The 23,320-nt window shown below is 35.2% G+C and overlaps 1 pseudogene; it reads right to left on the reverse strand.

The window, feature by feature from the left end:
- Positions 1-20,811: 20,811 nt before the first annotated feature.
- LOC107531326 (ribosome biogenesis protein NSA2 homolog pseudogene) lies at positions 20,812-21,545 on the reverse strand (annotated as a pseudogene).
- Positions 21,546-23,320: the final 1,775 nt, after the last annotated feature.

The raw sequence follows: 23,320 nt of genomic DNA on the forward strand, positions 1-23,320 counted from the left end.
ATCATAGAGAAGTCACAGACCTTGTTAACCAGGATTATTATGCACAAACATCTAATGACATGTAAACAGTGATTAAAAATATGAAGATGTGCCTTCTCTGCTATCATTTTCCTCACAGGAAAAAGTGTAGTAATCTAAAAAATGGATGGCATCTGTAGCAGAGCCTGTATTATTTGAATGAAGACTAAGCAATATTAAAGATCTAGGAAAATGAAGAGCATAGATAATACATCCAAGGAAGTATGGCATGCTATCATGGGAAGACTGTGTTCCTGGGGGTCTAGCAAACATGTTCAGTTCTGGTCTCTGAGAAGTCTCTGCTCCACTAAGCTTGAGTGCTTTAACTGTACAAGGAAGGGGCTTCTCAGGACTTCCCAAGCCTGGAGATCTGTGGTTTAATGAAATTGGCACTTACCGAAACAATGATGACATCACTGTCTGCCTCAGAAGGCTGAGTGCAAAGATAAGCAGCCAACCTCACACAGAAGACAGAATTTGTTTTCCCCTTTAAAGAGGGCTGTGGGGAAGATTCTTCACTATATATCCAAGCCCTCAAGGGCATGGATGTGCTAAGACAAAAGACACATGTATGAAAGTCAGAGAGGGCTGAGATTGATTTTGTTTTTACTTTTCACCACTGTTGCTATACGTCAAGTTGTTTAACATTTTAGAGCTCCAATTTTCACATGGGTAATATGAGTATAATACCTTACCTTGCAGAAACGTTGGGCTTGCCAATGCAGGCTTTTCATTCTGTTCTAATAGAAACAGGCTTCTTGAGAGCAGAGACTGATGTAAAGATCATTGAAGCCCTAATACACTGACAAGCAACACACTGTAGTTGCTCTATAAGTTCATTGAGTAATCAATTATGCAGCTAGCAGCAAGTGGTCCAATGATAAACTGTGATCAGGGTTGTTTTCTCAGGACAAATGATGCAATCACAATTTCTTTTGGATGGAGTGCAAAATCACTAACATCAGCCTCTGCATAATACTTACAGCAATGGCCAAACTTTGACAATTATAGTTAACACCTTGACAATAAAATGAGGTTTAAATTGTGTTCAGGTTTTTGTTTCAGAGCCAAGGCAAAAGTCTCATGTTTTTAAAATGTGTTCCTTTTAAAGCACAAGGACAAACACTTGTCATTAAAATACTAACTCTTTGCTATTTAGAAAATTTGACAATCTGAACTTCTCTTTTACGAAGTTTCCAAATACAAAGGCTTATATTTCTATGATACAGAATATTGAATACAATCTTGTTGACAAGCAACAAACCCCCCAAAATGTAGAAAAAATAAATAATATTCATAAGTGTGCTAATTATCTATTTATGCTTAGTCATTAAGTAAAACACATAGAGAACGGTACACTGATATATTGATCTACTTAATAAAAATGGCCAAATATACAAAGTTTCAGATCTTTACAAATATTTTGCCCTATTAAAGTACAAATATAAAATAAACTTAAAGATTAAATGATTGAGATATATAATACAATGAATCCATTAGAAAGTAATTGTGAGACCTAAACATTTTTAAAAGATTAGTGAAGTGTTAGGTGAGGAAGGCTTATTTGTGTGTGTGTTTATGTGAATGTGAGTTTGTGTATTCATTCCCCTTATTTCAAGACAAACGTCATGAGCACACTAAAATAAATTGTATTTTCTAAGATATTGACACCTTATTGATTTGAATGGCTCCAAATCATTCACCCAACTATTATGATTTTCATTGTCTCAAATCATTCACCCAACATGGACAATTTTTGCAGACATTTGGTAAACAATAATTTTAATATTTTCCACATTTTTAAGGATTTTTATTTATGTCATTCATATTGAAATTTAGTCATTTCCTTTTCAGACTATTAAATATAATATGCTAATTTTCATACTATTTCTACATCTTGTGAATAATCTTATTTCATTTCCCTAAATAGGAATAATTATGTTTTATTTGATTTTGAAATTGGTATGATCTCTAAAATTGAGAAATTATAAATTCCAAGAGTAGTTAGTATAATAAAGTTCTTATGAAATCCTCATAAATTTGCATGTTAATTTTTTTTTTTATAATTTAGTCTCAATTGCTTCATTCCTTGTATTGGAGGAGCCAAAAATATAACTAAAGGCAAAAAGAGATAAATATGCAATCATGTTTGGAGATGCAACCATTTCTCTCAGCAATTGATAGACTAAATACATAAACAAATTAGTAAGAATAGAACACTATCCACCAACTTGATCAAATGGACATTTATAGAATACTGACCCCAACAAAGGAATAAGAATTATTTTCCTGTGTACATGATTCATTCTACAAGATAGACTATATATTTATTTTTTTAAAATTGTAAATAAATTTAAAATATTTAGAATCACAAAAAATGTGTTCTGTGACAATAGCAGAATTAAATTAGAAATCAATAAAAGACATCTAAAAAAACTCCAAACATTTAGAAATTAAACAACACATATCTAAGTAATACATGTCAAATAAGAAATTAAAATAAATATTTTAAAAATAATTTAAATTGAATTTTAATGAAAGCAAAACATAAATTTTAAGATGTATTTAAAGCAGTTCTTAAAGAAAAATTTTTATCTTTAAGTGCGTATATTTTTAACAAATTATAATATCAATGATCTAATATTTATTTTTAGGAAATTAGAAAAAGTGAACAAATTAAAATAAAATTAAATAGAAATTAGAAATAATAAAAATGAGTAGAAATCAATGATATAGGAAATAGAGCAAATATTGATAAAGTCATATTGCTAAAAGCTGATTCTTTGAATTAAGGAAATTATTCTCATAAATTTCTAGCAAGATTTGTAAAAAAAAAAAAAAAAAAAAAAAAAAACCTGGAGTGAAAAGCAAAAATTAATAATATCAGTGATAAAATAAAGAATATTAAGGAAAACCTTATGCCAATAAATTAAACAACTTAAATGAAATAAAGTTCCTGAAAATACAATTTGCCAAAATTAGTAGAAGTAGAAATAAATACCCAAATATTTTATCTATTAAAGATATTGAATTCATACTCAAATACTTGTCCATAAAAAAAAAAAAAAAATCCAGGACCAGATGTCTAAGTGAATTTCATTAATCATTTTTAGAAGAAATACAAATCTTAAATAAATATTTTCCAAAGATAGAGAGGAAGGAATATTTCTAACTCACTTGTTGGATTAAATACATTATATAAAAAACACATAGCAGGATATTTTTTGAACATATGTAAAAAGGTAATAAATACATCATGGTCAGGTGGGATTAATCCAAGAATACAAAGTTGGTTTAACAGTTTAAGATCAGTCATTGTAATTTAGCACATTAAAGCATAATAATGGTAATTAAAATACATACAGAGAAAAAAATTAGAAATATCAATACCTATTAATGTTAAAACAATTTTAAAATTCTCAGTACCTAGAGTAGAAGGGAAGTTTCTCAATCTGACAAAAGAATATCCATAAAAAATCAAGAGCTAATAATGAAATTAATGACAAACATTGAGCATTTCCCTTTTGAATAAAAAGAAAACAATGATATCTGCTAGATCCACGTCGCTACCTTTGAACACTGTACTGAAAATCAATAAACAATTTGAAAATAAAATTAAAATTAGAGCACTAATTATAGCACCAAAACACATAAAATATTGAAATTTAATAAAAATATGCAATATCTCTATGCTGAAAAAGAGAAAACGTTTCTAAGAGAAATTAAAGAAGATATGAATAAAAAGAGAGGTATGCCATACTCATGGATTGCAAGATTTGCTATTTAAAAGTATCCATTCTCTCTAAATTGATGCATAGATTCACTTAGCTCACAACAAAAATTCCAGTGGACTTTTAAAAAGAAAATTAGTAAGCTCATTTTAATATTGAAAAAGAAATACAAAGAAAGAAGAAATCTGTCTTGACATTTAAAAACAGAAGGACAGCCTGTGATGATTTACACTTCCCGATTCCAAGCCTTCCTGCGAAGCTGCTGCAGCAGATAGCGGTGTATTGCTCTAAGGGTGACACATGGATCAATGGAACAGAAAAGGGATTCTCAACCCACACACATATTGTCGCTTGATTTTTTACAGCAAAGTACTAAGTCAGTTCAAAGGGTAAAATAAGGAGTGCATGTGCATGTATTAAACAAATGTTTTTAAAACAACTGAATATTTATGTTTAAAAAATAAAAAAGAAATAAAGAAAAATAATCTTAACCCCTTCTTTACTCCAAAAATAAAAATAATTTGAAATGGGTCTTAGGCCTGAACATAAAAACTAGAAACATACAAGCTAGAAGGAAACAACAGACTATTTACATCATTGTGGTAAAGTATTTCTTAAGACACACAAACACACACACAGTCAATTGGCTTTATCAAAACTAAGAATTTCTGGTCATAAATACACCATTAAGAAAATGAACTGGCAAGCCTCAAACTGAAAGGATGTGCAACTAATATATATAAAGAACTTGCACAGTGCAATATTATAAAAACACAATGCAATTTAAAATTGGCCAAATTAAAAATAACTCAAAAAAGAAGATACATAAATGTTCAGCATACATATGAAACAATGTGTAACAGAATTAATCATTATCTAAATACAAATTTAAACCCCCCCAATTATATCATTTTTCATCTGCTAAAATGTCTAGTATCAAAAAGATTCATGATGCTGACAAGAAATTGAAGCAACTAGAACTGTCATACATTACTGTTGAGATTGCAAATAGTAAACTAACATCAGAGAACTGTTTGATATTTTATTTTAAAGTTTTGGTTCTCACCTTCACACAATGCTGAAACAATTTTACTTTGAGGTATTTAACATGTGTCCAGACACACACACACACACAAACACACACACAAAACAATATTTGTAGATAATGTCCATAGCAGCCTTATGCATAATTGTCCCAATCTGGAAACAACCCAAATATCCAGAATGGATAAATACATTGAAATGCATCAATACAGTGGAATACCTATTGGTAATAAATTGGAGTAAAGTAATGATATATTCAACAACTTGGGTGAATTTCTAAAATACCATGCTGTGCAAAAGAAACCAAGCAGAGAAGAATGCAATATTTTTTATTCTATCTATACACAAAAGAAGAACAAGTAACATATAACAGTAAAATCAAAAGGTAGTTGCTTCTGAGGTGGGCAGGGCATTTATTTAAAGGGAGATGAAGGTACTTGGGTGATAAATATTTTCTGTATCTTAATTGGAATCGTTGTTACATGTAGATAATCAATTGTAAAAACTCATAAACTGAACACTAAAGAAATTATGAATGTAAATTATAAATTAAAAAATTTAAAACTATATATCAAACAAAAAAAACCTATATTGATTCCTTGTTGCCAATAAGATACTTTTCAAATACTTTTAAATACATACAATTTCTACCATTTGTGTTTTTAATTTAGCGTTTTTTTCTTGCCTGCTTCTCTACTTATATTTCATAGTCTTTAGCGACACTGAGCTACTGCACTTAAAATTCCCCAGTACGGCCTCCCCCTCAAACCTTCCTACCATTGCATATGCTAATTCCTTTATCCAGGTTCCCTCCACCTCTAACTTCTCTTGAGTAACTTTTACTTATCAGAACTCAACACATATTTCATTTTGTTTGAGAACCTTCTCCAAATGTGTCATTCAGTTTAGATGTCCCTACTATGTGTTAGTGAAGTAGCATTCCTTTGTTAGCACATGTTAGCTATTTTGTAGTGTATTTGATAGCCATAAAAGAAAAAACTCCAGTTTAATTAGTGGGGAAAATAACCTTTACTTTTATATTTATTACCTTCAAACATTTGGTCTATGTATAAAAAATGATAAACTGGTTTTATAGATACTATGAAATATTTTATCTTATGTAAAAATGATAGTAATGATGCTAATGATAACAATAGCAAGCATTAGCAGTTATTGAGTGATTGCTATATACCAGATGTTGATCTACTTACTTATATTTAACTTAATATACACTACAATCAATGCAGTAGTGACTAACATTACTACCCCCATTCTACACACTAGAAAAAAGAGATAAAGGGTTTAACATGTTCAACTAATGGAACTGGGTAAATTACACAAAATAATTTGGACAAAATTTGCATCAAAATCCATTTTTTATGAAAACTGAAAATAAATCCAGATGGAAATATCACAAATTTTAAATTAGTTAATGGGGCTTGATTTCCAAAAGAGAATTAATAACCAAGAGTAAATGTTTTCTATTCTTTCTATATATTGCAAATATATGTGAATGAATAATCAGTCTGTTTAATTTCTATTTTGCAGATTGTCAAGTGTCTATCTAATGTATCTCATTAGTTAAATAAATGAATTCATAACTCTTTCTTGACTAGTATATGTGTTATTGTGTATGACATCAATGAATCTAGTCATTACCACAATGTGATGTCATGCCAGGTTTGTTAGAAAACACGTTTGTCAACAAAAAAAGTCAGAAAGAATATTATGAAAATTGCCTGCCAGCACTCATTAGTGGTGTAGAAAGCAAAACAGCAGTTTTCACCTCTAACATGTTCTAGTAACACATTTAATTTTTGCCTAAGTCAAAACGCTATGCATTATCTCTTAAAATATGTTTTTATTATACTTTTAGGGTTGGAACACAACTCAGAGTATACCTTTGTTTTTTTAATAAACACACACAATTATTCGTATTTCTCTGGCTGAACCTGTGTCACAGTTATTTTAAAAAATCAGTGTTTGCAAATCAAGCCTCAAAAACCATTCCTTGGTTAAGTTTATTCCCAGTTATCTTATTTTTTTAGTTGCAATTGTAAATGGTATTTTTTTTTTTAGTTTCTCTCTCTGAAAGTTCATTGTTGGTGTATAAGAATGCCATTGATTTCCGGATGTTGATTTTGTATCCAGCTACCTTGCCAAATTTGTTTATCCAATCTAGTAGTACTTTGATGGAGTCCTTAGGGTTTTCTATGTACAGTATCATGTCATCTGCAAATAATGAGTTTTACTTCCTCCTTTCCAATTTGGATCCTTTTATGTTTTCTTCCTGTCTGATGGCTATGGCGAGGACTTCCAGTACTATGTTGAATAAGAGTGGTGAAAGTGGACATCCCTGTCTTGTTCCTGTTTTTAATGGAAATGGATTTAGTTTTTGACCATTGAGTATGATGTTCGCTGTAGGTCTGTCATATATGGTCTTTATTATGTTGAGGTATGATCCCTCTGTTCCCACTGTGCTGAGAGTTTTTGTCAGAAAAGGGGGCTGGATTTTGTAGAATGCTTTTTCTGAGTTTATTGATATGATCATATGATTTTTGTCCTTCATTTTGTTTATGTGATGTATCACATTTGTTGATTTGTGGATGTTGTACCAGTCTTGCATGCCCAGAATAAATCCCACTTGGTCATGATGTATAATCTTTTTAATGTATTGCTGGATCTGGTTTGCTAGTATTTTAGTGAGGATTTTAGCATCTCTGTTCATCAGGGATATTGGCCTATAATTTTCTTTCTTTGTAGTATCTTTATCTGGTTTTGGGATTAGGATGATGCTGGCCTCATGAAATGAGTTTGGATTTTTCCCTGCTCTTGAATTTTCTGAAATAGTTTCAATAGAATAGGTGTTAATTCTTCTTTGAATGTTTGGTAAAACTTGCCTGGAAATCCATCTGGTCCAGGACTTTTGTTTGCTGGGAACTTTTTTATTACTGCTTCAATTTCATTAGTTGTTATAGGCCTATTCAGGTTTTCTGCCTCTTGTTGATTCAACTTTGGAAGGTTGTATGCTTCTAGGAATTTGTCCATTTCCCCCATGTTGTCCAATTTGTTGGCATGTAGTTGCTCATAATATTTTCTTACAATCCTTTGTATTTCTGTTGGGTCAATTGTTATATCGCCTCTTTCATTTCTGATTTGATTTATTTGATTCCTCTCTCTTTGTTTCTTAGTGAGTCTGGCTAAAGGTGCATCAATCTTATTTACCTTTTCAAAAAACCTGCTCTTGGTTTCATTGATTTTTTTGTATTTTTTTTAGTCTCTATCATTAATCTCTGCTGTGATTTTTATTATTTCCTTCCTTCTACTTCCGCGGGGCTTTTTGTGCTGTTCTCATTCTAGTTCTTTTAGTTGTGTTAGATGTTTTTCTTGTTTTTGAGATAGATTGTGATGCTATGAATTTTCCTCTCAGGACGGGTTTCGCCATATCCCATAGATTTTGGGTTGTTGTCTGTTCATTTTTGTTCCTTTCCATGAAGTGATTAATTTCTTCCTTGATCTCATTGGTAACCCTTTCATTGTTTCACAACATGCTATTTAGCCTCCATGTGTTTGAATACTTGAGTTTTCTTATAGTGGTTGATTTCTAGTTTCATGGCATTGTGATCCGAGAAGATGCTTGATATGATTTCAATCTTCTTATATTTGTAGAGACTTGCCTTGTGCCCTAACTGTGGTCTATTTTTGAGATTGTTTCATGTGCACTTAAGAAGAATGTGTATTCTGCTGCTTTGGGGTGAAATGTTCTGTAAATGTCAATTAAATCCATTAGGTCTAGTGAGTCATTTAAGGTCTGTGTTTCCGTCTTGATTTTTTGTCTTGATGATCTGTCCAGTGCTGACAGTGGGATGTTAAAGTCCCCCACTATGACTGTGTTGCTGTCAATCTCCCCAAAATTACCCAAGATATTTTTTTATATATTTAGGTGCTCCTATATTGGATGCACAAATGTTTATAAGGGTTATTTCCCCCTGTTGGATTGATCCCTTTAGTATTATGTAGTGACCATCTTTGTCTCTTGTTATGGTCTTTATTTTGAAGTCTATTTTGTCAGAAATAAGAATTGCTACTCCAGCTTTCTTTTCCTTTCCATTTACTCTATCCCTTCACTTTTAGCTTGTGTTAGACTTTTGCTCTCAGTTGGGTCTCTTGTAAATAGCATATATTTGGGTCCTGTTTTCTTATCCATTCAGCCACCCTATGTCTTTTGATTGAACCATTTATTCCATTTACATTTAAGGTTACTATTGATATCAACTTATTTAATGCCATTTTTTCTCCTTTATGCTGATGTACCTTTCTCTCACTGTTTCTTCTTTTTCTTAAAGCAGTCCTTTTAGCATTTCTTGAAATGCTGGTTTGGTGGTACTGAACTCCTTTAGCTTTTTTTGTCTGGGAAGCTCTTTATTTCACCTTCAGTTTTAAATGATACCTTGCTGGATAAAGCAATCTTGGTTGCATGTTCTTGCTTTCCATTACTTTGAGAACTTCATGCCACTCCCTTCTGACCTGAAGAGTTTCTGTTGAGAAATCAGCTGTCAGCCTTATGGGGATTCCCTTGTAGGTCACTGTCTCTCTCTTGCAGCCCTTAATATTTTCTCTTTGTCCTTGACATTTGCCATTGTAATTAGGATGTGTCTTGGAGTGGGTCTCTTTGGGTCCCTCTTGTTTGGAACCCTCTGTGCTTCCTGAATTTGTGGCTTTCTCCTTCGCCAGCCTAGGGAAGTTTTATATCATTATTTCTTTCACCAATTTCTCTACCCCTTGCTCTCTTTCCCGCCCCCTCTGGCACTCCTATAGTGCAAATGTTGTTTTCCTTCATGTTTCCCAATGCTCCCTTAGACTGCCCTCATGCTTTTTAAGTGTTTTTTTCTTTTTGTTGCTCTGATTAGCTGATTTTTTCTACTTTGTCTTCTAAATCACTTATTCTATCCTCTGCATTGAGCCTGCTTTTATTTCCTTCCAGTGCACTCTTAATATCAGATACAGCTTTCTTTATCTCTGTCTGAGTTTTGTTTATGGTATCTCTTTCCCACGTTTTCACTAAGGTCCTCGATCTTATCATCCAGTGTCTTCCTAAGTTCCTTGAACATCTTCATCATCCATACTCTGAACTCGGTTTCTGATAACTTGCTTAACTCCATCTCATCAAAGTCATTTTCTGGCGACTTTTCCTTTTCTTTAATTTGGGGGTTGTTTCTTTGTCTCCCCATTTTGGTAGGTCTTAGTGTTTGTATCTATATATTAGGTATATTTGCTGTCTCCCAGTCTTGTGGGATGGGATTTTGTCTTGTGGGTCCAGTGGAGCCCAGAGGTGAGTTTTCCTTATACTTCTGAGCTCTTTGCTCTAGGCGTGTCCCTCTTGTGGGTGTCCCTTTGTGGTTTCTTTATGTTCTCCTGTTGTGGTTGGGCCTAGGTTGTCATTGATCAGGCCTTGGGAGGACCCTCCTCTCAGGTTAGCTAACTGTGCCTCAGCCCCAACCTCGTTGTGTAAGCTGTTGTACGGGTGCTCACAAGGCAGGACAATACACAACTAAGCTTCCAGGAAACAAGAAGTATCTTACAAAATATCTTTACAGTCACAATGAAAACAACCCATGTGAAAATAGAACTGGGAGAGTAAAGGGAGAACACACACACACATAAAAAGCTTAAAAAAAAGAAAGAGAGAAAGAAAAGTAATGCTTAGAGAGAGAGATGTATATTGTTAATAGTGGTGAAAATTTAGAAAATAATAATAAACTAAAATGTAAAAAATAGAGAAGCTACTGGGAGACAACAGAAGCAGAGAAAAGTTTCCGAAAGAAGGGCCAGCAAATAATTAAGGGAGAGAATAGGAATAGGATACTAATTGAAAATGAGAAAATAAAAATACAATAATGAAAATATGAGAAGCTAACAATTGAACAAAAAGGCAGGAAGACAGAAGGGAGGATAACAAAAAAATGAAAGAAAAGTAGAAAAAGAAAAAAGAAAAAGAAAAAAAAGTTATGCCAATGTATTGAGAGGAGAGAGAGAGAGAGATAGCCCAGATAGGGAGAGAGTCCAGTAAGAGATTTGGTGGAAACTATAGAGGAAAGCAATAAACTCAGTTAAAATGATAAAGTTGGGAATATCAAGAAAGTCTTGATAGTAGAAGCAAGGATAAAACAAAACAAAGCAAATAAATAAAACAAAACTAAAAACAAGCTAAGCAAGACAAAATTCTTTTATAAAAAAGAGAAAAAAAATTAGTTAAAAAATGTTTTTACAAAAAAATTTTAAAAAATTATTATAAGTTTTAAAAATTTTCCCTAAGGAAAAAAGAAAAAACAAATAAACACACAAACCAAAAACAAACAAACCAAAAACAAAGAAAATAAAACAAAAAAAAACAGAAGGAAAAAAGACAGTCAATCAGGTGAGTTTTTTCTGGGCAACTTATGTTGTCTGAGGGTCACTGTTTTGTGTGCTGATTTCAGTTCTCCTGGGAAGTGTTTGTGTATCACCCAATGTGAGGAGCCGTCTAGGTTTGGCTCTGGTGTCCTTAGGTAGATGGTTGATCTGAGGCTCTCCGTGGGCCACTTCCTCTTGTCAACTATTTTGCAACCTTGTCGTTGCCTGGTCTTGCTCCAGAGTCTTCTATAAAGTCTTTAAGGTGCAGGGTGGCTGGTGTAGCCCAGGGTATCACTTTCCTTAGAGGTGTCGCTGTCAGACACTCACTCTGAGGGAGTTAGTCTCTGCTCCACAGGCAGCTCCTCAGTCCCTATCCTGTCCTCTGATTCTACTTCCCCAGGCTCTGGCCTGCTGTAGCTTCAGATTGATTTCAGCCTATTTCCTTTTCTGTCTGGGCTGTTTCAGCAGCCTGGGCTCAGTGGATCTGATTAAAAACACATTCTGGTGAGCTCTTTGCCTACCCTGCCCCCAGCAGGGGTTTTCAGAGTTTCCTCCAGTTGCCAAACAATAGTCCCTGAGAGTCTTATTCTTGTGATGTCCTCCTGTGAGCTGCTCTCCCTTCCCCTCAGGACTGTGCCCTGCGGGGGTGTCTAGGGCCTCAATGAGTGGGGCCCACCCCTTTCTTATTGGGGGCAGTGCTCCTGGCTGCAGGAGAGGCTGGCAGGCTCCGCTCCTCCCAGCTCAGCTCTGGTTGGCTGGTTGCACCAGGCCCCCCACTCAGACTGTCTACTGTGCAGTCCCCAGTCCCCAGTCCCATCCTCTGCTGGTCTGTCCATGCAGTGCACGCCGGGAAAGTGGGAGTCGGTTCCAAGATCAAGCTCGCAAATGCACAAAGCAACACACAGGCAGAGAGTCCACCCTGCAAAGTCTCACCACCCATGTACCAAGGCACCCAGCGGGAGGGGACCCAAATTCAGCTCCACACAGCTCCCTGCATCACTGGTCCCAGCAAAGCTGGGGTGGCTTCATGTGCCACCACGGTGCCCCTCAAGGCTGGTCACAGATCCCAGACTCTCTGCACCAGGAGCTCAGGGCAGGAGGGCACCCTCAAGGCTAGTCACAGGTCACAGCCTCTGGGCACCAGGAGCTCAGGGCAGGAGGACACCCTCAGGGCTTGTCACAGATCCCAGCCTCTCGGTACCAGGAGCTCAAGGTGGGAAGGCTCCTCCCCTCCCCCACGCCACGCAGATTCAGCGCTTTCTGGGGTTCAACACAATGCCCCACAGGGAGGCAGAGGGTCTCCGTGTGCGGCTGCTCAGCGCAGTCCTCTGGTCCCTTACCACTCGGGTGCCACACACTTTGGGACAGCCTTCCTTATGGTCAGCACCCTGAGCACTAGATGCCGGTTGTAGCCACCATTAGAGGCTTTGTTTCCTAGGAAGGCGCTGTGCCCTCCGGGACTCACCGCTCCCCTGGGTCCCTCTGCCCTGTGTGCGGGGCGCTCCTTCCCCTCTCTGCTCCGGGTGTGGGTTCCCCACTTTTGGATGCCATCTGCACTCCCGAGAGGAGGGAGCTTTGCAGCCTCCAGGCCTCGAGGCTCGGCGCTCAGCACAGGCTTCAGGGGGGCCCCCCTTCCTATACCCCCCCTCTTACCCGACTCCGTGATGTGTCTGCAGTGCTCCCCACTCGCACACTGTCCACTCAGGTGTGTTTCTCTGGTTTTTCCAAGCTGGCTCCATAGGATTTTAGGGGTAAATCGAGTCTGTGGCTGAGCTGGGGTGCTCTGCTGCTTCTCACAGGGCTGCCATCTTCCCCTCTAAAATTTTTATCTTAAAAATGCTTATATCATAGCACACTGAAACTATGTTTATATAGAACACAGAGGCTATGTTCCAAGACACCCCCCCAGTGGATGCCTGAAATCATGAATAATACTGAACCCTATATATACAATGCTTTTTCCCATATATGCATATTAGTGATAAATTTTAATTTATAAAGTGGCACAGTAAGATATCAATAGCTAATAATGAAATAAAACAACTATACCAATATGCCACAATAAGTGTTATGTGAGTGTGCTCTTTTGCTTTCTGCCCTCTCAAAATATCTTGTGCTGTACTCACTCAGCGTTTCACTTAAAGGAAGCACTTGATTGCTTCTCTTTGGCACATCTGAATCGCCAGCATCACTACTCTTGTGCTTTGGGGTCATTATTAAGTAAAATAAAAAAGTTAGTTGAATACAGGCATCGTGACTGAGAGGACTACTAAGGAATGAAAGGATGGGGAGCTTGCACAGAGTGGAGATGCTGCACAAGGGGATGGCTCACATCCTGCTTGGGACTGAGAGGGACAGTGGGAGATTTAATCACACTACTCAGGAGGGCGGCAATTTAAAACTTATGAGTTGTTTATTTCTCTAATTTTTTAAAAAATATTTTCAGACTATGGTAGACCACAGGTAACTAAAACCACAAAAAGCAAAATCATAGACAAGGAGGAACTACTACACCTATTGACAAAGAGGAGATACCTATTGTTTTACATAAGGTATCTCAAAGACCTGAGAGGGACATATATACATTTAAAGGCATCTTCAACAAGCCAAAAATACAAAATAAAACATGGAACCAGTAAAACAGAGGACTGTCCTAAAAGATTCCTAGCTTCTCTCTGTATACACGTGCATAACTCGAGGGAAATTATGAGAAGCAAACCTGAAGTTGTATCTGAAGAGGCATCAGTTGATACTCAATTCTAAGTGCAGCATCAGTCTGAGTGTTTTATTTTTTAAATAATTTTTGAAATAAATGATATTTTATTTAATTCTTAAATAATTACAATTACTAATGAGTGTTTCTTTTCTAAGTTCCCAAGCTGTTGTTTTTTTGAGTGCTTAAATCTCTTTAATGTTTCTTAATATAAAGATTTTATGGTCTTCAAAGTCAAGGATATGTCTTTTCATCTTTCCATTCTCCCACAGTGGCGCACAAACAGTCCTTATTAAACATCAATTGAACTTAAGTAAAGAACAAATTTCAGCTTTCTGTTTTTTACAAAAAAGAAAAGAGCAGCAGTGTATGAGCAAATAACCACAACCAACTATGTCCTCTGATGCTTTTCTCACTATTGCATGGAAACTCCAGCAGGAAACCACAGCTATATCCTTTTAACCAGTATAGAAAAATCTTATGAATTGCATAAAAACGGCTCTATTAACATTATATAGGTGTTTGTGACAATTTATACCCACCACACTCAGTTGCTTTACAAAATTCTAGCAATGTTTCTAAAGAACAAATCCCAAGAAAAAATAGTCATAAGAACAGTTACACCTTAATGACTTGTTGGGGCTAAAGTACATAGAAAAGCAATAAATACCACTGAAATTTAATTCCTCCCTCAATGTATTTGATTTTTAAAAACCTGGTAAGTGTTAAAATCCCCCACTTGACTGAGAGCTGTTACAACTTCTAATTGACCACAGATGCATTATCCTATAAAAAAATAAAAATAAAATAATAATAATATTGACGGTGCTATTTTTCCCCCTTTGCATTCAAAGTAGCCCAAGAATTAGACCTTTCTAGCTATGAAACATAGAAATCCTTTTGTCCATTCTCATGCATAATCCCATAAATTCCCAGCTTTAATCTCAATTTAGTTGGTATTTGAATACAACACCACATACTAAAATATGCTAGACATTTTTATGACCACTCCTGTCCTAAACTTTTAGATACAAAATCAATCCTTCATCATGCAGTTTCAAAGAACCATGTTTCATTTATTTTTAATTCCCCAGAAAAGAAGGTATTGCTGGCACCTGGTATATGCTTAAGAAAATATTTTGTTTTCTTTTTTAAAAACAATTATTAAAAAGAAATTTTTTTCTCTTCATTCTAATTGAAAGCGTTATATCTTAAATTTTATAAGAAAAAAAATTTAAAAAGTAGTGCAATAAGTATCAATAAACTCTTGTTAAGGCAATTTTGAAGTCTGTTTAAAAAAGGTTTGAATTCTGCATCATGATTCGTCCCTTCTGCTGAGGAGAGTCCACTTCACCGAACCCACGAAGTTGCTTCCATTAGTACAAAACATTCAGATTTTGTTTTGTTGTAACACTGGACAGAATTAAATGGAAGATTAAGGAATGCTTCTTGCCTTACTTATGCTAATGTTTTCTTTTTAAAAGATTCAAGGCAGGCTGTCTATGGCATTAACACAGCTTCCATGCCACTCCTCCAGTGGCCCCGCTCCACAGTGGGTCAAGTCCCAGCACACGATACCACCTCAGTCCCCCAGGACTGGATTTGTAGTCCTGAATTCATAAACTACCACTGAGGAAAATTTCAGTGGCTCAGAGAGTTATCTTTTCCTTTTCCTCAGTACCAATTTTTATCATAAGAAGCATGTGCTTCGCTAATCTGCTCTTGAGAGAATCTTTGCATCTGACTCGCCTTTGGGAGTAATGTTTGCTTACTGCTTATAAAGAATGGCACGATTCAAGCAGCTCCTCATTCTTTCCGATTAAAAATAAAAACCACCTTACTTTTAATACAGTGATGTCCTAAGGGAAATATGCATTGTCTTTAAGTTGAAATTTCCTTAGAATGCTTGGATAGACATTAGTGAAAACTACATGCAGTTCTGTATTGTGAGCACTGTCTTATAAATTTCCCGCTGTGTTGTTTTTTTCCTTTTAAATCAGTTAAATATAGTTCTCTTTGTATTTTTGACTTCTTGAGTCCTCAAAGGCTATAATTTGGAGATTCCAATAAGCTTTTAATGTGTTTAATTTAGTTAGTACTCTAAATTTCTGTTGGATTCTTCAATAGCAATGCAATGATGGGGTCATAAAGAAACAACAACTGCATTTAGCCTCCATCTCAGAGGTTTGAAGAAATTGCTTGGAAATTAATACCTACATCAATAACTATGATGTTGCCATATATGTACAACCTACTGATGCAATTTGACAATTCTTAACTGTTTCTGTGATTACTTGTAAGTTATATAGCAATACATTCAGAGTACAAATAGATATTTCAGGGGTAAGGATTCAAAATCTGAGAAGTGTGCATCTGGAATAACCCATTTATTTTTAGTTAAAACTAGAGAATGCTACCGTTGTTTCACTTTCTTTGGTTTGTAACACACACATCTATATCTAATTTTTGTGCAATATTAGACGGTTTTTAAGCATGGATTTTCATACTATTTGAAGCCTACTACTCTAATAGTTCTTCCTTCACAATTAGTCTATATTTAAAGATAAATAAAGCATATTTGAAAATTTTGTTAAAACTAGGTGTATTTTTGGTAACATTTTATTTTTATGAAACAAAATAATTGAATTGTTTCTCTGTAATCATATAAGCATGGTCTGTCTTGTAATATCTGATTTATACAGACTATTTAGTTTCATGGTGCACTTTAAGACAGTGGGAAGAAAGGCAATCTTCAGATTCAAGTGGACAGGGGTTCATATTTTGGGTTTTACTCTTCCTAGCTAAGTGTTACTTAATGTCTCTAAAACTGAGAATTCTTCACTTGTAAAGCTTGAAATTTTAGACAATGTACTCATATATTATTGCATGGTCATATTGTATGCCTATACCACTAGCAAATATAAAATAAGATATTTTTTTACCACTTTTTAAATGCATGACATTGATCTTATGCTCTTTGAGCCTTAGTTTCATCTGTAAAATTGGACTATAAATGTTTACCTCAAAGTGCTTTAGAGAAAATATAAGTAAAACAAATTGCACCAATAGCAGAGCATAGTAGATGTTCAGTAAGAAAGAACTATTTTCATAAAACAGTACTTGCATTCTTTTTCTTTATAATAATATTTAATCTCCAGGAGTTCAGAGCCTCTGATACACTTTATATATAAAATAGTCATAACTCCTCATGTTAAAAGTGAATAATTTTACTGTCTTAGTTTTATACCTTCAATTAGCTAGTAAACTTGATAAGGGCTTTATTCCAGGATTTCTCACAATCTTTATCACAGAATTTGGTGATAGTAGTGATACTGTTGTAATTGGCTAGTTATTAATAACAGGAAAGAAACAAAGGGGAAAGCCAGACATTGTAGGCATGTCATTTGGGCAGCTTCACCAGGAAGCTGCAACTTTGCACTCCCCAGGGAACAATCAGCCTATTCCATGCAAAACACTGGGGGAAGGAATCCAACTAAGAGAAGATAGAAGCATGCCCAGTGAAGCTGGGGTGGTAAAGGAAGGTGTCAGTCAGTCACACCTGGGAAAAAAGATCATTGGTCAGAATGGGAGTGGCCACTGCAAACTTGCAAAAATTTGGGAATACTTAATCCCCTAAACAAAGGAGTTTTCTTGTTTCTTTTGTTGTGCTTCACTCTTGGTTTGTAGCCTTTTTTGCTCTTGCTTCCTTGCATTCGCCTGTGTGGCCCACGGCTATGTGGACCCCCACACACAGCTAGTCTGATGCTGTACTAAACCCTGCTCCAATATGAAACAGAAACTCTGGACACTGGTTCTAGTTTTAACTATACTGAAGCTCCAGCTCCACTCCTCCTATGAATGGACTAAGGGGAATGGGACTTTGGAAACCCAGGGATGTGATCCTACAAAAATAAAGCTTTCTATCATATCTCATCCTCCCATGGGGGTCTCCAGAAATTCTTATTTCAGTGGTACCCCAAGAAGCTCATTTGTCTGCAAGCAGCCAGGGGAGATGAGGCTCTGTCCTATCCTATAACAGTAGGAGTTCAATAAACTATTTACTGATAGCTTTGACTTTGATAAAGGCTATTTAAACTTTAAAATGTTTTACTTTGATTTTGTGAATATGCAATTGTATCAAGGCTTCCCAAGACCATCCTTAGACACATTGATTTGCTACAAGGGCTCCTAGGACTCGAAAAAACTGTTATACTCATGGTTATAGTATATTACAGTCAAAGGATACAGATTAAAATGAGCAAAGAGGGAAAGACTAGAAGAAACTGTGTTCAAGTTTTCAGTAGTGTCCCCTCCCAGTCACATAAGGACATGCTAAATTCTCCTAGTAATAATATATGACAAAATATGAGAAGTGTTGCCAACCACAGAAGCTCACTTAAGTCTTAGTGTCCATTGTTTACTATATGATTGACCTTTGCTATTCACACTCCTTCAGTCTCTTAGAGGAGAACCAAGTATTCACCATAAATTACACTGTTAGGATAATCTTATCTGGTCTAACTGATAGAGCATGACCTGAAGCCTCAGGCATACAAAAACAGGTATTTATCATAAATACAATGTGACCTAACACATCAGTCATAAAAAATTATTCTTCTTAGGCAGAATATACCAAGGGTTACAAGGATATCTCTAGGAGTCTACTAAAGGCCAGGCCTGAAAACCATTCTGTGAAAGGTGCAGTTTGAGAAATTCAGATCTGCTGAGAATGCTATCTTGCCCAGTAATGCATCTGCATAATGAAAACTATTAAAATATATAAGGGCATACATTGAAAATTATTCCTCCTACTGTTTTTTTCATCTACTTAGTTCCTTTGAACAAACTAAAAAAGAATTATGCATTTTTCAGAGGTATATATACATATCTTTATTTTATATAATATTGTATGCAAAGTTTAATAACAGTATGTCTTAGAAATCTTTCCATATTAACACATAAATAAGCAGCTTCATTATTTTCTATGACTACATAATTTTTCATTTTGTGATTATATCATGATTGATTTAACCCATCTTTATACATATTTTGATAGTTTCCAATATTTTGCTTCAAAAAGAATAGTTCAGTGACTATTCTTGTACAAATCACTTCTTTGAAATCATGCAAGTATATCTGTAGAATAAATTCTTGCAAGAAGAATTTCTGGGTCAAATTTGATATATAATAGACTTCCATTATAACTCTGCTAACTTTCACTCAAGCCAGGTTATGATTATGTTAAGTCAAAGGTTACAAAAATAGATTAATTATAAATTTCTAAATATCAGCAACATTATAAAGTATAAAAGTGAAATATCATATTTCAACCTGAAGCAAGTGAACTTTATCAAGGACAGTTTAATGTAGTATTAAGTATAGTATTAATGTGGGTACAGAGAACTAAGGAATAGACTTTTTTCTTTAGATCTTTTTGTTTTATTTTGCTGAATTCTATAAATTTTTCTATATCAGAAAATGAGAGTACTATTAAAGATGTCTTTGTAATTGACTTTCCAAGGCCTGATCTCTCACTTGCCTTGAATGTTAGTGAATACATAAAGCAATAGTTGTATCCAGGTCCTATGACTATACATAACACAATGAATTACTATGAAATGTAGATGTACCCACTAATTTGATTGAAATTGTAGCATCATGAAATTGTGTAGTTTTTGCTGAGAGAGTTTTTGCCTATAAAGAGAAGACTTTTCTCTAAAGTAAGCTGGAAAAATACTAAATATAGAAGGAACACATTTTCAACTAATTTTAGCTAGAGTGTAAAGAAAACATTTCAGGAAGTTAAAGTCATACTGCCTTCTTTCTGATGACATAATGGACCATTTTGTGTGGTCTTATGGTTTTTGTCATGACAATGGATTCTCTTTTTCTTGTCATTGTAAGTTTTAACATAAGAACAAGACTTCAAAATTTTAATACCATGCATATGTTTTCAGTGATTCTGACTAAGCTAAATTGCCTGCAGGCTGCATTTCTGTATTTCTCTCTTTGCAGGCCTCACAGCTGCAAGGGTTCTTGTTTGTGACAAGTTTGATGGACACACTCTCTTTGTTGGAGTGTCTTCTAGACTGGATGGTTACCCTGGCATATTTTTTGAATTATAAAGGAAATCATTTAAAGGCTTTTATATGTTGAGGTTTTTCCATTTGGTAATTTGTATGTAGAAAGTCTTTAAGTTCAGCTTTTTTAATTCTAAAGTGTTTATCAATAGCAGGCATTTAAGTTTTAGTATTTAATTCTATCATATAGAAGAAATGACAGATTTTAATATCTCCAAACTTAGATATCTAATCAAGTTACTTATGATTATTACTATTTTTTTATCTAAAGCACTTGGGAGTGTTTTATTTTTATTGACTTTAACTTATAGAGCCATTTATTTGTTTTTTTGTTGCTGTTCTTTTATAATGCTCAACCGAGGATACATTTTTATTTTTTATTTTGAGAGAGACAGAGAAACATCGATGTAAGAGAGAAACATCTATTGGTTGTCTCCTGTACATGCCTTGACCAGGGATCAAACTTGCAATGTAGGTATGTGTCCTGATCAGAATTGAACCTACAACCTTTTGATGTATAGGAAGATTGTCCAACCAACCGAGCCACCCAGTCAGGGCAAGCATTTGTTTCTGGTTTGTTAGCAATAGTAAGTAACTTGAAATATATATTTACTTTCTGCCTACATTTCAAGTTATTTTCATCTTTACTTTTAACAAATATTATTTTTAAACTGGGACATTTTAATGTTCTTTATAATAGAATAAATAATCCTTTTGATGACTGCAGACATGTAACTGTGTGATAGTATTAAAAAGTATTACAGTAAAGAAGTTTTCTTGATTGGTGCATAGTCTTCAATAATGATAAGAAGTTACACATACGAAACTGCTGTCAAACCAATAGGGTTGCATTTATGCATTCATTATTTTCAAGGTTGTTGGTAACCTGGGCATATTTTTCCCAAATAGCCTTGCCTCCTGGTGTCATAAGGCCCAACTTGCTCAAGTTCACTGTGATAACAGTACCTTTGGTAATAACACCCAAAGTTGTACAAAGTGGGGATGAGGGATTCTTCTTTACAACAAGTATCAGCAGGCAGAAGTTGACTTTCAGTCAGGATGTGTTACATAGGCCTTCTTGAAATGTAAACCCATTGGCCTAATGAATATTTCATATGTATGTGGTTTTCGAGTAAACCCAGCTCCAACAAAGCTGTCTTTAGTAATCATCCCCTTCCACGCTTTCTTCTTTCCCTTTCCTTTCCAATAACTTTTAATGCCCGTTTCTCCCTGGGCATGAACTTTGGGCAGAGGGACTTCCAGTTTTCCCATTTTCTTTTTTTATTTTTATTTAATCATATTGAAAAAGTGCTTCAATTTGGCACTGTCCCTCTCTGTTCAGTAAACATGCAGGGACTGCCCCCCGTGGAGCCTTCTCATCTGTCTTTTGCTTGGTGTTTCTCTTTTCATGCATCTTGACAGGCTCTTTCATTTGTATTTTCCCAGCATGGCGCTGTTTGTGGTTGAGCTTAGCCTTCAGACCTTTTTTGCTTTCTTTGGACGTTCATGAGCCTCTGTACCTTCCTTCTTTCTCTTTTTCTCATGGTTCATGCAAACAATATCCATAGTGCTTATAGTGCAACTGATATAGTTGTTTTGTGACATGGTTATGGCCTCCGAGCTGCTGGGTGTAATTCCCAGGCATGAAAGAGCTCTCAAATTTTTGATTTCAGAGACCCGTGAGCTGATTCCATGTAACTCGTGGCAGCTAATCGATATTTGCTGAATGTCTCTAAGAAAAATACAAATAAAATAATGGTGATCCCCGCCCCCCTTTTTGAATCATAGAGAAGGAAAACATCTGTTAAAATTATTCATTTAAATTTCTTTTGACAAGACCTTTAAACAAAGGTCTATATGTTCCCTGGTCATCAGCAAATTGGTTTTCTCTTTATATAAAGGGAAGATAATCTCTCCTTCATAGATTCTCTCATTTGATGTGAAACATGTTATTCCATATATAAGGCGTATGCTGCACCCTTTTCCAAAAGCACTGCTTCCCTCACTGACCTGTTTTCTGTTCTGTCTTCCTCTTTAAAAGAATAAATAATTGATTTTTTTTGAGAGAGAGAGAGAAGACATCAATGTGAGAGAAAAACATCAATAGGTTGCCTCCTGCAGGTGCCCCAACCAAGGATTAAATCCCAACCTAGGATCAAACCCCAACCTGGGCATGTGCCCTGCCTTTAACTGAACCACCAGCTTTTGGTGTGTGGGAGGATGTTCCAACGAACTGAGCCGCAGGGGCCAGGGCCTGTCTTCCTTCTTAACATTTGTTAGAAACTTTCAGAGGTCTGGATGCAAATCTCCTCTCGTCTCATATTAGTCTTGGGAATATTTTTCCTCATCTTTAAAAATGATAACAATAATACTGTCTCAGATATTTTGGCCTACTATAACAAAAAATACCACAGACTGTGGGTTATAGACAGCAGAAATTAATTCTATAGCTTTGGATGCTGGGAAATTCAAGATTAAGGCACCAGCAGATTCAGCATATAGTGAAGGCACATTTCCTGGTTTATAAATGACCATCTTTTGCTGTATCCTCAGAAAACAGAAGGCACAAGGGAGCTCTCTGGAGCCTCTTTTATAAGGAAGCTAGTTCCATTCGTGAGGGCTCCACTCTCATGACCTCACCACCTCCCAAAGCCTTACCACCTAATACATTAGGGGTTAAGATTTCAACATACGCATTTTAGGGGGTCATGCACATTCAATCTATAGCAAATGTCAATCTTTCTCTTTGGCAATATCATATAAGTACAACAAAAGGAACTGAGAACATAGTAAGCATTTAAAAAAATAATTATTTTCTTGCTCTATGAGAATCAATTAAATAAAAGCATAATTTGAGTCACTGCATACAGATCATATTTGTGGTCGGGTTCTAGTCCATGTTAGGTTTTTGATAATTGACCAAGAACTTCAGCCCTACTTTCCAGGCTGAGAGGTTATTTGACTTCTTTCCTGCTGAGGCAATCAGTAGTAGTCCTGCAGGAAGCTTAGCCTTTCAGGCAAGGTAGAAATCCAGAAAATTCTTTCGTATTTAGAAAAGGGTTCATAGAGTAGCAGGACTCTTTTGTTATGAAGAAAAATCTCTTCTGTCGGTGGCCTGAGGAAGTTTGGAATTTTTTTTTCTTTCAAGGGATGAGTTTAACTCTGTTCTTTACTGATTTTCACTTCTAAAGCCTTTAGTGCTTATGTAATATACAATTTCCCTAAAGATTCAGAGTGGTAAGGTAATAAGGAAATATAAAGCTTTGATAAAAATAACCTTTTTTAAAGGCTAAAGGAATGATAGATTATTCCAAAGAAAAAGAGAAAAAAAAACACCTTTT

This window comes from Miniopterus natalensis, chromosome 2 (assembly GCF_054644295.1).
Source record: "Miniopterus natalensis isolate mMinNat1 chromosome 2, mMinNat1.hap1, whole genome shotgun sequence".
Taxonomy (NCBI): Eukaryota; Metazoa; Chordata; class Mammalia; order Chiroptera; family Miniopteridae; genus Miniopterus; species Miniopterus natalensis.